The sequence below is a fragment of the Octodon degus genome, unplaced genomic scaffold (genome assembly GCF_000260255.1).
Source record: "Octodon degus isolate 3935 unplaced genomic scaffold, OctDeg1.0 scaffold00125, whole genome shotgun sequence".
Taxonomy (NCBI): Eukaryota; Metazoa; Chordata; class Mammalia; order Rodentia; family Octodontidae; genus Octodon; species Octodon degus.
In genome coordinates, this window is record NW_004524701.1 from 9067158 (window position 1) to 9083855 (window position 16698).

Here is a 16698-nt window from a genome sequence, read left to right on the forward strand (position 1 = left end):
CACTAAGAAGAATATATGCAGTGTATTATTTGTTGAAACTGTACTTCCGATTTGATTTGAAACTGTCTCATTGCTATCTGTTTATTAATAAAACTTTGAAAAAAATAAAACTAATGTCCAAATAATTAGGAGAAGATCATTGCCTTTTCTGTATCCATAAATATGGTGGCAGTCAGATGGCTATGTTTTTCTAATGTGTAAAGCAACAGTAAAGCTAGTAATATTTTATAGTCAAGCTTTTAAATTTAGGTGTTACTCAATAAGGGGGGCACAGAAGAGTGGTTTAAATTGCTTGCCATCTGATGATTTTTTTCTTTAAAGAAAATAAAATATTAATTAAAAAAGCATTAGAAACCATACAAAATTTTACTAAACAAAATAATAGGAATTCAGTAATAGTTGCTGTATTGGATGATGTTATCTTCAAATTACTTGTTTAGGTTACCAGATATAAACCTGCAAAATAGGATAAAAAATAGAAAACAGCAATAAAAACATTTTAAGAAATTAGCAGAAGAAAAAGAATAAAATGAAAAAAAAAATGAAGCATTAACTGCTCCTTTCAAAAGACCAGCAGAAATTGGTAGTATGATTATCCAAATTATTTGATAATGTTTTCTTTATCTATTTTACTTACAAGCCAATGAGACTGAAGAACTTTTCAAGAGAGAAAAATCAGCCATAGAACATTTAGCAGAATTTTATGCCAAGTCCTCTGTCTGCAGAAAAATAAAAGATGACTTAGATCAACTCTCAGGAGGTGGGAAGAGGAGCTTAGTCTTCAAGGAGACCACCTATGTCATGTTCTTCTATCATCAGTTTAAATGGATTGCCTGGCATTCATTCAAAAACCTGTTGGTTGATCCTCAGATTTCTGTAGCTCAGGTAATCTGACAGATTCTTTAATTGAGCTGTGAAATAGTCATGTGTTGGAAATTTGCTTCTGATATAATCTAATTTTGGATTGTGATTACTTTCTACTCACCATTCCATATATAGTTTTCATCCTCACCTATTTGGAAAGTAGAAACAGTTAAAATATCAAGAAAGCACAGTTAAATAATGTAGGACAAGCTTGATGATTTCTTGGGATACTGAACTCACAAATTTTGCTGACTTAGATAAGCTGAAACGGATAATCTGTATATTTTGTGAAAACACATAAAGGAAAACACATATGAAGAAGTATCTAGTGGCTGTCTGTTTTCATGCATTGGCTCATCCCACAAGTTCAACACAAGGTCATGTCTTGTGACTTGAGACTCTAATATAGTAGTGAATAAAATGAGCAAAAATAAAAATCTCTACTCATTTGGAACATATTTCCTTATGAGAACAGAAAGACAGTAACTTAATAAATGCAGAAAATAAAGGCAGAAGATATATATTACATTTTAGCTGTCCAAAGGGACAATATGGAAAGATGAAGTAGAGAAGAGGTACAGAATTTGAAGGAAAGAGAAGCAGATCAGAAAAAGACGGTTGGAATTGAAATCATGTTTGGAGGAAACCCAGTGTTCCTGAAGGTACCAGAAGATAAGTCTGGGCTATCCAGTGTCTGAGGGAAGAGCTGCATGCAAAATGCTCTTCCATATAAATGACCTTTCTTACTTAGAATTTCTAATCTTTAGAAGAAAATACATGTTAGGTTAAACCAAATTACAGTTGAGACCCACAAGACAGGCAGAGGTTAAGTCATGTGTGAGGAATTTACTACAGAATGGATGTGGGTGGGCCAAGTGGGAAAGGACTATTGGCTGTGAGCAAGGGCTCAAAGTTCTGAGTAGAGGTGTAGGCTTGGCTGATAAGACAGGGTAGTGTTGGGTATGGGGAGTGGGTGCTTACAGGCACAGCATGTCTCTTGTTTTTCATGGAATCAAATCTCTAGGTTGACTGGTGTGGGGCAGCTGCTGGTTTCCTGTTGAATGCTGTGCTTTGCAGGTGTGAATAACAGATCTGCTTGAGAGTTTTTCATTCCTAGCTGGGTGGGAGTCTAGATCAGAGACCTGACAGCTGTGGGTGCCACTATAGTGTGTTGTTTATACACAGGTAGTAATCAAACTTAACATAGGTTAGCTCTCATGTCAGTAGGAAAAGATAATGCCTTTTTCTTTTGGCTGATACTGTGGTAGTTGTTAGTTACCAGTTCTTAAGGCTTTTCAGTTATTCATTTTTCTTTTTTGAGGTACCTGGCATTGAACTCAGGATCCTGCACTTGCCAGGCAAGTGCTTATTCTATTGAGCTATCTCCCTTGGCCCTTCTCTGTTATTCTCAACCCATATGTTCCATGAGTTCTACTAGTTCATTGCTCTAGCATTCATAAGTTAACTTAGCTGGGTTGTTATCTTTATTAATTATTGTTTATAATGAGTACTAAGACAGACCATGTTATTAAATTCTAATGCAATACTATAATCTTTGTTACACATTCACCATAATTTTCATAGTTAATTACTGTCACCCTCTGAGTGTACCTGAAAGCATATGCCTCCTTACCGTCAACTATTCCAAATATTTTAACACTTGTGATTTGGCTCATCTGTAAGAACACAAGCACCTTTGTGTCCTACCAATCAAGAGTAGTTTTTTTAATGTATTTGATACAGTGTCTCATTACACAGCTTGGACTCATAGTGATTCACCTGTTTTTAGCTTCCTCAACACTGGTGCCTAGCTCAGCGTGCCCAGGGGTGGTACTGGCATGGCATGTGGTGCCAGGGATCGAATCCCAGTCCCTGTACTTGCTTAAGCAGGAACTTAATCTACTAAGCTATCTGGCCAGCCCAAGAGTAGTTTTATGAACTCATTTTAAAACAAACTAGGTAACTTACATCTGCCAAATTGGGTTACCCATTGTTGAACTGTGAGACGGTGAAGAAATTTATTCTTTTTAAAATAATTTTATTGAGAAAGAAGTAGCAATGTGATAGGTTCAAAACAGGTTAGTAGTACAGTTACAATAATGAATACATTGGATATTGTTGTCTTTGTAGTAGTTATTATTCATAGTACAAGATGCAGACATGATATCTTGTCTAACACTGTCCAAAACTTTCTTCTCATTGGACTAAGAGAAAGTAGCTGTATATCTATGCTATTTTGTACATACAGATAAAATGTATGTACATTTCACTACAAAATGGTCCCTAATTTATATCCCCCTTTATTGTTTACCTTATTCAGAGATTTGTATTCCATCACCACTCATATATTGTAGGTGCATGAATTCAGCAGAGCAATCCAATGTAGTCCATTGGTCTATAATAGTAGTGGGTTATCTGCATGATTGGGAATGTCAGAAGTTGTTGACTTGAGCCTTTTACAGGTCAGCATATTAATATGGCTTTACTTTATATATCTCATGTTTGTACTTTTCTGCTGGATGGTTAAGACCAAAATAAAGCAAGACCTAAATAATAAAAAATGCAATTTTTGTGTCTGACAAGGTCAGTCAGATCCCCTCAGGACTTACCTTTAAACTCTGTACAGCAGTTTGTAGATTGTTTGTCACTGTCAGCCATGTGGATGAGTCATGGCCATTGCTTGACCATTTTGCTCTCTGTGAAAGCCTGAGAGACTATTTTCTGTCCAGGTGACTGTCCTTAGGCACACTCTACATTTTTGCTCATTTTCCTCTGTGGCCCCATAATCTATTTAATCAAAAATATTGGGACACCAGTGAGTTACAAGATGTTAAAATACAGGTTCTCTTATGTCCTTAGTCCTCACTGACTTTCAAGGGGTAGGGCTGAAATGTTGGCTATTCTTGTAGTCCTTCTTTTTCTCTGTTTTTTTTTGGTCTGCAAACTTACGTTGTTAACCCTCCAGAAGAGAAGCTTAATGATATTATTATCCTGAAATATAGGCTGTTGAGCTTAATGTCAATATCTGTCTGAACATCAAATGCCTTAGATATAACATGGAACAGGTATTTTCCATCAATCATTCATAGGATAAACTTTAAATCCTTTCAGAATGTGGAAAAAATAGAAATAAACAATTACGAATTTTTACACTGAAATTTAGAAATCTAAACATATACAGTATGGTAGCAGCACAGTCCTATTACATTTTTTTTGTTGTCTCTTGTTTTCATTTATTACCTTTTTTATTAAACATTTACTTGAGAGAAAGTATAGCAGTAATTGATATGACATTAGAAGCAGTATGCTTTTAGAAGACCAGAATGACAGGCATTCCAACCATGGCCCTAGTATTACACATTGCTATCTTCAATACAGTTGCTTAGTTCACAAGTATCAGCTTATATAGTTAGTCAGGGTGAGAATCCTACCAATTAACTGCTAGTTTCAAAAACCTACTGAAGAGTCTCAGGATCATTACCTTAGCCACCTTGTGTAAGGTTTTGCTCCTGCCATGTTTCCTAAGTTTTCTTCATGTCCTCTCCTTGTTGTTTAATCCTTAAATTATTGCTTTCCAATTAACTGTTATACCTATTTTTATTTCTTCTTTTGTGTTATGACACTAGGGAGACTATACAATATTTACACATGTGGGACTGGTTTATTTCACTTACGAGTATATTATCAAGTAGCATTGACTTGTTTATGAAGACTTCCAGTTTATCATTCTGTATAGCTGATTGCCATTCTTTCTGGGGTGAAATGGTATCTCAGTGTTGTTTTAATTTGCATTTCATAAATGGATAGTGTTGTGGAGCATTTTATCATGTATTTGTGTGCCTCATGGACTTCTTCCACTGAGAAGAGTGTGTTCATCTTTGATACCCACTTCTGGACTGGGTCTTTAAACTTAGGGGCCCTAATGTTTTTAGTTATTTATAAATTCTAGAGAGTAGACCTTTGTTAAGTGTGTATTAGCTAAGATTTTTTGCAAATTTGTGGGTTGTCTTTTCACTCTGTTGGTAATTTCTTTTGATGTGCAAGGACTTTTCAATAAGAGGAGGTCCAAGTTGTTAATTCTTTCAAGTGTGCAGTTTGATTTTTCTTCATGAACTATTTACCTACCCCTATGTCTTCAAGATTTTCACCTACTTTCTCTTCAGGAGATTTATTGTTTCTGTTTTCATGTTTAGATCTTTACTCTATTTTGACTTTAGCTTAGTGCATGGTGATAGACCTGGGTCAAGTTTTAGTTTTCAGCACGTGGCGATCCAGTTTTTCTAGCACCATTTTTAAAAAGGCTATCTTTCTTCCAGTAAGCATTTTTGGCCCCTTTGTTGAAGATAAGGTGGCTGAGTGTGTTTGTAGAGGCCTGTACATCATCTAATCTATTCCATTGAGTCTCAGGTCTATTATTTTTTTGTCAGTAACACTCCGATTGCATCACAGTAGCATGGTAGTATAATTTCAAGTAAGGAATTAGAATGCCTGCTGCCTTGTCTTTGTTGCCCTGGATTGCTTTTGCTATTCTAGGTCTTTGCTGATTCCAAATAAATTTTAGGAACAATTTCTCTAGGTCTGTGAGGTATGTTGGTGATATTTTCATAGGGATTGAATTAAATCTTTATAAAAATTTTGAGAGTATGACCATCTTCATAATGTTGGTTCTTCCTATCCAGAAGCAGGAAATATCTTTACATTTTCTGAAATCCTCTGTGATCTTTTTTTCAGATTAATGTAATTTTCTTTCAGTAGCTCTTTGACTTCTCTAGTTAGATTAATTCCTAACTATTTCATTTTCATGGTCCTATTATAAAAGGTACTTTTTCTCTAACTTCCCTCACAGTGTGTTTTTTATCTGTGTAGAGGAATGCTATTAACTTTTGAGTATTGACTTTATATACTGCTATGCTACTGAATTTGTTTATGAATTCTAGTAGCTTCTTGGTGGAGTTTTTTGGGTCTTCCAATGAAAGTATCATTTCATCTGCAACTAATGATAACTTCTTCTTTACCTATTCTTATTCCTTTTATTTCTCTCTCTTGTGTAATGACTCTAGCTAATGATTCCAGAAGTATATTGAATAGGAGTGGTGATAGAGGACATCCTTGTCTTGTACAATATCTGAGAGTAAAAGATTTCATTTTTTCCTCCATTTAGAATTATATTAGCTATTGGGTTGTCATGGATGGCATTTATAAGACTGAGGTGGAGGCCATATATTCCAGTTTTCTGTAGGACTTTGAACATGAATGAGTGTTGGACTTTGTCAAAAGCCTTTTCTGTATCATTTGAGATGATCATGTGGTTTTTGGATTTGGCTCCTTTGACATAGTGTATTATGTTTATACATTTACATATTTTGAGGAATTTTGTATCTATGTTCATGAGGGGGATTGGCATGTAGTTCTTCTTTAGTTGTGTATTTCTCTGGTTTTTGTATCAGTATAATACTAGCCTCCATGAATGATTTTGGGAGAATTATTTCCTTTTCAATTTCATTGAAGAGTTTGAGGAGTATAGGGATTATATTTTCTGTAAATTTCTTGTAGAATTCAACTGTGAATCTATCAAGACCTGGTATTTTCTTTGTCAGTAGTTTTTTTTTTTAATTATATTTCATACTTCATTCACCATTATTGGGTTATTCAGAATTCTTACATGTTTTTGATTTAGTTTTGGTAATTTGTACCTTTCTAGGAATCTGTTCATTTCTTCTGTGTCTTCTATTCTGTAAGAGTAATGATTTTCAAAGTAGCTAGTAATGATCTTCTGAATTTCCACTCAGTCTGTGGTAATTACACCCTTTTCATTCCTTATTGCTTGTGAATTTTTTCTTTCCTCTTTTTGATGAAGTTAGAGGCTTATCAATTTTATTTAATCTTTCAAAGAACCAACTTTTTGATTCATTAATTCTTTCAATTCTTTTCTTCATCTTGATTGAATTAATTTCTGCTGCAATATTTATAATTTCCTTTCATCTTTGGACTTTGGGTTTGGTTTGCTCTTTTCTATATGTTTGAGGTGCACCATTAGGGTATTTATTCATTCCTGTTCTGTTTTTCTAATGTGTGCATTCATAGCTGTAAGTTTCCCTCTAAGAACTGCTTTCATCGCATCCCATAAATTCCAGTAAGTTGTGCTTGAATTTTCATTGAATTGTAGATATTGTTTATTTTCATCTGTAACTCATTGGTTGCTGAGGAGCGTGTTGTTTATTTTCCATGTATTTATGTTTTTTTCTGGTTTATTTTGTCACTTATTTCCAGTTCCATTGCACTGCGGTCAGATAATATGCATAGGATAATTTCTGTTTTCTTATATATACTTCAACATGACCTATGGACTAATATGTGGTCTATTTTAGAAAATCCCATGTGCAGCTGAAAAACATGTGTATTCATGTGGTTGTGTGGAACACTGCATATATGCACTAAGCCCATTTTTTCCAGGTTCTGCTACACCTTTGCTAATTTTTAGTCTGCTTAACCTGTCTTTTTGCAATAAGGAGGTGTTAAGGTCTGTTGTTAAGATTGTGGTATTGGATATTAGATTTTTCATGTCCATCAAGATTTTGCTTCTATAGTTGGGGGCTCCCATCTTTAGTGTGTTCATATTTATTAATGTTGCCTCTTCATCTTGGATTTTTCCCCTAACCAGTATGTTGTGACATCTTTATTTCATTTTATCATTCTTGGTTTGAAGTTGAGACTGTCTGCAAAATGGATTGTTACTCTGCTATTTTCTAAGGTGCTGGGGCATGTAGTATTGTTTTCCATCCTTTGATTTTAAGCCTGTGAATTTCTTTATGAGCTAAGTGTGTTTCTTGTATACAGCATATTGTTGGATTTTTCTTCTTGATCTACTGTGCCAGTCTATTTCTTTTAATTGGTGAGTTGAGTGTGTTTACATTGATGGTTATAATTGAGATGTGATGACTTATGATTGAGATGCTATTTACCTACTGTCTTTTTTTATCCCTTTTTCTCCTGTATTTAATTGTTTGCCCTACATAATGGGTTCCTTCTGTTCTCCTTCATGGAGTTCTGATCATTTTGGTTTCTCTAGAACATCTTTTAGTAGTCTCTGTAGGGCTGGCTTTGTCATCATGAACTTCTTTCGTTGTTCATTGTCATAGAAGTATTTCACTTCTTCATCAAACTTAAAAGGAAGTCTTGCAGGGTATGTCCATTTGGGCTGGAATTCGTTTTCATAGAGGACTTGAAGTACTCTGCTCCATGCTGTACTTGACTTCATTTTTTCTGAAGAGAAGTCTTCCATTATTCTGATGGGTTTTCCTTTAAATGTGATCTGTTTCTTTCCTTTAGCAGCTTTTAATATATTGGGTCTTTTTGTTGGATTTCTGGGATCTTGACTATTATATGTCTGGGTGAGTTTTTAATTTGGTTGATGTCATTTGGAGTTCTTTATGCTTTGATTACCTAAATGTCAGATTGTTTTCCCATATTTGAGAAGTTTTCTGCTGTTGCTTCTGCCCATATTCCTTTTACACCATTTATATTGCCTCCTTTTTCATTAATGCCTATTATTCTCACGTTGTTCATTTTGCACCGTCTTGGAGATGATGAATTATTATTTCCTGCATCCTAATTGTTTTTAAGAGATCTATTCTTTCCTTTTCACTCAATGCAATGGTGTCTTCAAGATCTGAAACTCTTACCTTCACTTTCATTGAAATGGTTTTTCAAGCTTGTGATTGAGATTTTAAGTTCCTCTATATCTCATTGACTCTGCTTCATGCAATCTATTTGTTTCCTGTTTTGCTCATTCAAGGCTTCCATCATTTTTCTATACTCCTCTAATTTTTTATCAGTGTCTTCTTGAGAAGAAGTTACTAATTCTTTCATTATAGTTATCTTTTTTTTCTTTTTACTTCAGTGGTTATTTCTGATCTGTTTTCCTCTATATGTTTTTGCAGTTAATTCTTCAGATGCTATTACTTTCAAGTTTTCTTTTGTTATTTCAGAGGTTATTTCTGATTGTGTTCCTCTATATCTTTCTGCGGTTGTTTCTTTACTTCAGACTCTATTAATTCAGGCATTTTAGCCATGTGATTTCCAATATTTATCTGTGCTAGTATCTCCTGGGTGGGCTCAGGATCTGAGATTGCATTTTCCTCCTTTTCTTTGATATTTTGTATAGCACTGTCCTCTGACCTTTGGTGTAGCACTTTGGTGTAGTTATAAACTTAGCACCTTCTGAAATTCTTACCCAAAAGATTATATGGTTAAGCCAGTTTTAGTTTTGTATTTACAGAACTACAATTATGAACACTAATAATGGGTAGTGATAGCAGTTGACAAGCTTTTGTAACTAATGTGTTTGTATTTTAGACAATAAAAGCAAACTTTATGCCTGTGCAGCTAAGCAGATAAATTGGGAATTTGTATTTAAGTTAGCTCCCCTAAATTGTGTTTAATACCCTCCCCTTGATGTACCTGGTGCCTTCCCCGCAGACTCATTCACTTGGCTACCTGCTGCTTCCTTTTTCAATCAAGAGTAGAAGAGAGAGGACACTCTCATAGATCTGTGTCCACCAGAATGTCTCAGCTTACTGGGTCTGGATCTATCAACTTTGAACTTGTCCAGATGTGTCTGCCTTTGGTTTGGATGCTGTGCTCAGCTTCTTCTTGCTGCAGCTTGTAGAGGTGAATCACTCTTCCACTCTGGCAAGATGTTCAGCTCCTAGATTAGCTGAGTGGTTCTGGCTCTTAGTCTCTCTGCAGAGAGTTCTGCTGCAAGGTTCCACCGCACACCTGGTGCAGGACCTGGGGTTTTGCTGAGGAGAGGTTTTGTGCACAATGAGCAGGTAGAAGGTCCCACACTCATGCCAGGCCTGGAGTCTGGCTGGGGAGGGGTTTTGGGCATGTTGAGCAGAAGAAATTTATTCTTTCATGTCATTTATGCAACATGTTTCTCTTACTTGTCTTTTAAAGGGCTTTATGCATGTCTTGTGTAAGATACGTATATGGTAGTTCTGGGCATGGTATGATGAGAACATAGCCATTTATAATAATCTAGGAAGTTAAATGTTATAGCATCTGCCTAATATGAATGAGGTCCTGGGTTCACAGGTATACACACACATAGGCACACATAGCTTCATTTAGCATTTTAAACACTTAACTGTGAATTACTTTTTCTGTGACTGTTCACAGCTCAGAGCACATTTTGAGGAATGTTGTATGTATAAGATAACACATTTGGAGAATTTATTTAATCCTTCTGTTTGGAGGCTGTTGGGCTGATGTCTAAATCTTGTAGAGAACATCACTTGCTGCACTTTCCTTAGTTAGTTCCCATAGTGATTCCCTTTTCTTTATGAAAGAAAGAATAACACAGGTGCACCTTGTAAAAGCAGGATATAAAGTATGGGGTGTCTTGTTTTGTCAATATTTTTGAAAACTGACCTAACATAGTATAAAATGCTTGAAACTCATAGGAAGTATCCTAATGCTAATTTTGACAGTATAAGGTACTGTATTATCTATCATGCAAAAGAAACAAATATTATACACATAGTTTGAAAGACTATTATTCTTAACATTAATGTTGTGTGAAAGTACAGACTGTATACATATGTGCTGGCTATGTTTTAATAGAACAATGGACATTCATTTTGACAACTTGATCTGTGAATTGAGATAGAGTATATGCTGAGAGCAGTGAAAATTTGCTCTAGAATAAATGATTTTTCCTCCTAAAATTGTTTTATTAGCAAAGGAATTTTTAAGGACATGTGATTAGTGAAGGATTCATTTAAATAGTAATCTTCTGGGCTAGGGAGTTAGCTCAGTGGCATAAGTGCCTGCCTGGCAAGTGCAAGGTCCTGAGCTCAATCCCTGGTACAAAAAATAAAATCTGTCTAGGCTAAACTAACACTCTACCATTGGGTTATATCCATAGTCGAAGTTTTGCTTGCTTCCAATATTAAATTTAAAGTTATCCTTTTTTCTCTTAAAACTCTTACTTGGGTATATTCACATAAGTGGTTCTCTTAAACCTCTTAAAATGTAAAATTGGGTATTTGGGTATAGGCACAAGAATTAAGAATTCCATTTAAATAGAAATTCCCAGCCATTTTGACTTTACTTTGTTTCCAAAACAACTTCCTTAGGTACCTGAATTGCTCTGTCATCTGTGTGATATTCATGATCTAACACCTCAGCTGAGCCCTGAGGCAGAAGGGCCTTATAGTCACTGCAAGGAATCTTAGTTTCTTTACTATTGTGCTCTACTGTACTGTCAGATCCAAAAACAACACCTAACTTAATGTCCAATTTAATTTGGAAAGTATTCTAAGAACATGCAATTTATATTGTATTCCCTTCTGGCCTCTCACCAAACTAATTAAAGTGTTTATCTCAGTGGAGAGATTTATGTCGTACTGTACATCTTACAATAAATGATGTACAAAAAGTTTTACATCTAATTGAAACACTTTCTTTTTTCATTTTCAAAAGGCTGCTATCCCATTCATAGTGGGATTGGTTATTAGTGGCATTTTCCTTGGGCTAAGAAACCATTGTACTTTATTCCAGAATAGGTAAGTAAATTTGAATTTGTTTTGTTTTGTTTTGTTTTGTTTTTGAGACAGGATCTCACTATATGTTCCAGGTTGGCTGGCTGTTTATTGTGTAGCCCAGGCTAGCCTCAAACTTTCAGCAATCTTCCTGCCTCAGTCTGTAAGTGCTGAGATTGCAAGCATGTGCCACCACACACAGAATAAATTTGATCTTGATTTTGAGAAAATGCTGATACTTTGTTTACGTTTATTATCATTTATTAAGAATTGAATATAAACATGTACAGGGTAAACATCCCTATTTCATTGTGTGGTAGAAGTAGAATGGAATGGTGGTCACCAGTAGCTGGAGCTTGAGAATGAGGTGATCCTGGGAAAAGGGTACATCATCTTGGCTACCCAGGAGAAAGAAGGCCTTTAAAAAAATTTGAGATTCTTGTTAGAGTGTAATTTTTCCAATAAATAATAATGTATGCCTCAAAACTGTCAATTTACTTTACAGGCTGCCATGATATAACACCATAGACTTGGGTGATTACCCCATAGAAGGTTTATTTTCCCCTCAGTTATGGAGTCTGAAGTCTGAGGTCAGGGTTTTGGCACAGTAGGATGAGGCTCCCCTGAGGTCGCTGTCCTGGCTGCAGGTGATCACTGTCTCCCTGCACCCTCTCATGGCACAGTATGTCTTCGGGTTTTTCACCTTCTAAGGCCATAAATCCCATTTTGAGGACTCCATTCTCTCGACCCCATCTTACCTTTCAAAAGACCTTCCTCCTCCTAGCATCGTTACACTGAGGGTTCAGCCTTCAGCATGTTAATTTCAGGAGAACATAGCCCCACAGTTTGGTGCATAGTAACTGAAGATCATGCATTTGAAAGTGTGTCTTAATATGAAGTCACAGTCCTCATGGAAATAGACAAGGCACCTCATAGGGTCATGACCATGCTTCTCTCTCTGCTTTGGCCAGGAGAGTTGTAGCATATGTATGCTTTATGCTATTTAATGTTATATCACTTGTGGAATGGATTTTGTGGGTAAAATATTGATCTAAGTATGTTGAATTAACTGTGGTGCATTGTTTCTGTTCTGTCCTTGCAGAGCCTCAATACTCTGTGCTGACAATCTACCAGAGTTTCAGCTTCTTGGCAGCAGTGGAAACATTTGTGTTAGAGAAGAAGCTCTTTATGTGAGTAAGCCTCTGCTCTGAGAAGGGTGTCATCTCTGGCTATTGGGCTAACTGGTCACTACCCGAACTTAAGAATAGCAAATCTCAATGTCCTTTGTCCTGTTCTTTTCTTTCCTTTTTCTATATTTGCTTAATTTACAAAAATAATTGTATATATTCACCATGTATAATACAGTACTAGATTTGGATTCCTGAATTCCTTTTTCTTATGTACTTAGTACAAGGTCTACAGAGTCTCACTATACAGATCAGACTCATAGTGATCCCCCTGTTTTCAGCCTTCCAAGTGGTGGGATTACAGGCATGCACCACCACATCCAGTCTCAATTGCAGTCTCAACGTGGGGGGTGGGTGGGGGCAGGCTGGAACACCGATGATTGAACCCAGGTCCCTGCATCTGCCTGAGCAGGCCCTTTAATCCACTGGGCTATCTGAGTGCATTTTGAAATCGGTATGGGAATGACCAATGTTAACAATCAAAAAAGACATCGGTGGGATGGAAGAATCAAAAGCATGTAGGCCTTACTACCAAGAGAATGGAACTGTAAAACTGGGATATGGTTGATAAGTCCCAGGGCTGCAGAGCAAACAAAGGGTTGTAAAGCATTTTTTGTTTGTTTCAGCAAACAATAAGTCATAATGACCCTTGGCAAGATAAGTTTAAGCAGCTTGTTGGAAATTAAGTAGTAGGTTCAGCAGCAAATTGCCATGGGAAGCAAAGCTGACAAAGTATTCACCAGGTTTAGCCCTTGATGGAAAAATGCAGATCCAGAGAGCAGGTTTCTAGTCAAAAGTGGTCTGATTTTGCTTCATGTGTTTTTCAAAGATGGAAGAGATTTGTCTACATTTATGTGTCAAGGAAAGGAATCATCAGAGAAGGAAGGAATGAGGATATGGCCAACAATTTTGGAATTATGGGAGACTGATGTCAGGAGGAGAAAAGTTTAGGGTTTGGTAGCTGTGTGATTTCTAAAAGAAGTCTATGTCTTTTCTTTTTCTTTTTTTCTCCTTTTTTTTTTTTTGTATTTTTAGTAAGAGTCTATAGGGTCTCACTATATAGGTCAGACTCATAGTGATTCTCCTGTTTTTCAGCCTCCCAAGGGCTGGGATTACAGGCATACACCACCATATCCAGTCTCTATCTCCTTCTCAGCATGCCCCGGGGGCAGGGCTGGCACAGCATGCCAGGGATCGAATCCCACTTGGATTGAACTCCAGCTGCTATGTTTGCCGAAGCAGGCACCTTGATCCTCTGAACTATTTGGCCAGCCCATCTTTTCTAACATGAAAGTGGCAAAAGTAAATAAGTTTAATGATTTGAAGCTGCACTGGGAGCCTTTGAAAGTAGCATCCGCTTCACAATAAGAAGTGTGGAGACATAAAGGCACCATCAGCATTGAAATTAGGCCCCTGGCATGTTGTTCTTCACAGAGAAAGGAGAAAGAGTCTCAGGAGAGTGAGGCAACTCAGACTCTGTGCTCCTGGAAGGAGGTTTTAGGACAGTGCAAGCTTTTTAGGAAAGCTTCAAGATGGAATGCTGTAGTGAGGGCAGTCATGGAAAGTACTATCTGGGGGTGGCATCCTGGGTGCTGGCAGCAGGGATGGAAGCAGCCTCGAGGATGTAGAAATAGGGTGTGTTAGGCCCTGGATATGACAGAAGTCTGTATGGCAGGCAGGTCTAGTATGTGCTTTCTGAAACTAATCTGAGATGTATATTGTGTGTTTTTCTTCTAAAGATATGAATATATCAGTGGATACTATGGACTGTCATCTTACTTCCTTGGAAAACTGCTATGTGATTCACTATGCAGAAAATTGTTACCAAGTATTATATTTAATTGTACACTATACTTCATATTATGTAAGTAACAAGAAAAAAAGAATGTGCTACATAGAGCACATTCTTGGATTTGAAGTGAAGCCAGTTTATATATGCAAATATATTTGTGGTTCTCAAAACCTTACACCAAGTCATGAGTTAGGGAGGCATGAATCCACTGTACATGCTTTAAAACAACTGTATAACATGGATATTTTTCTCAAGTCTTGTTCCAAACCAACTTTTTTGCTTTATGTTTTTGTTTTGGTTTGAGTCTTGCTGTGTAGTTCACACTAGCTTTGAATTCAGTGTATAGCCCAAGCTGGCCTGAAGGTCACAGCAATCCTCCTGCCTCAGCTTCTTGAGTGCTGGAATTGAAGGTATACACCACCATACCTGCCAGCAAAAATTAAAATTATTTATACAACTACATTTTGGTGACAGATGCTGAATGTCATGCACGACTATGGAATGAGTTTATACACCTATTTGAGACTGTGCCAAAGCAGCTATAATATTTATTGCCTATCCATCCATGATTTTAATCTGTATCCCTCTATATATCCCACTATATAGAAATAAGGTATATATACGTAGGTAATATCTATTACTGTATTTGAGGGGTGATAAATTAATATACATTATTTTTTTTCTTTCTGTCTCATGTCTTCAGTATGGTGACTTTGCACTTATTGATTTAATCAAAATACTTGTCAAAAGATTGGAGACAGATTTGATTGTGTTTTATTCTCAAGATGCACCTCCCAGGGTCATTGAATCAGTATACTCATCTATTTCCCTGACACATGCGTGTACATGCCAAAATTGTCTATTTTGGCACTACATTACAGTGTAAGAACCACTTACAGAGCTTACAACTTCCTTTTTTTCAAATAAGATGTGCCTTATAAAGAATTAAGGGAGTATGGGAGAGCTTCTGGCTACCCTGCACTGGTGGAACCAACTCCTGGTCCCAGCCCAGGCACAGTGTGGTTGAGACTGTCTTCCACCCCCTTGGGACGCCCCCACCACTCTGCAGCACCTCCCTCACCCCACCCACCGAGTAGGAATTTCTGCCACATTCCGGGAACACCCAGACCCAGCCCTAGACCAGACCCAGTGAGTGTGTGGGACAGCTGCCTCTACCCCCTACTCCACCTTATCCCCTCCAGGCTCAGTTCAGGCCTGACATACAGGCCTGGAGTGTAACACTGCAGTTGCAATCCCTACAGAGAGGGTAGAAGATAGAACCACCCAGCTAGTCCACGAGCAGAACATCTTGCCACAGGGTCACATCAGGTTCACCCTGAAGGGCAGCAGTAGGAAGGAGCTGAGCACAGCAGCCAGACCCAAGCCAGGCACAGCTGGATAAATCCAGACTTTGTAGATCTGCACCTGAACTTCAATACATGCTAAGATTATAACTACAGCAAAGATCTACAACAAAGTTCAGAAGACAGTGCTACACAAAATGACAAGAAGAAACAAAATGCAACCTCGGAACCCAACCCCACCCATAAAAAGTGCAGAGAACACTAACACAGAACAAATTGGGAATCACACAGCTGAAAGCAATGAATCAACGGCTTCTGAAATAAACAGCTGCAGAAAGGTATAAAGGAACTCAGATTGGAAATAAAAAAAAAGAAATCCCTGAATTAATAACATCTGCAGTAAAGAATCAAATGCATAAACATATGGAGGAAACCCAGTAGCTACACAGAACAAGTGCGGAGGACACTAGCTCGGCTCAAATGCATGAATTAATAGCGTTGATAGTAAATAAGCAACAGCAGAAAGATATAGAGGAACTCAGAGCGCAACTCTTTTCTGAAATAAAAGAATTCTCAGAACTCATAGCAGATGAAGTAAAGAAGCTACTACAGAAACATAGGGAGGAAACCCAAGCTGAAAAAAACACTGCAGTAAAAGAATTTATAACTGCTTCTAAAGAAGACATTGATAAAAAATAGAGGAGATTACAAAAATGACGGATTCCTTCAATGAGCAATACAGAAAAAAGAGATCGCATGAAACAGAGTGAAAGAGACATAGAGGAAATTAAAACCTCAATCACAAGCTTGCAAAACCGTTTAAGTGAAAGTGAAGACAGAGTATCAGCTCTTGAAGATGCTGGGGCAGCTAGTGAAAATATAAGAAAGGATCTCTTGAAAACAATGAGGACGCAGGAAAGAATAATCCATCACCTGCAAGATGATGCAAAGATGAACAATGTGAGACTAATAGGCATCAATGAGAAAGAAGGAGTCAACACAAATGA

General features: G+C 37.0%; 1 pseudogene; it reads left to right on the forward strand.

Annotated features, from left to right (window-relative positions):
* Positions 1–16698, forward strand: part of LOC101587488 — a 100772-nt pseudogene that overhangs the window by 75566 nt on the left and 8508 nt on the right.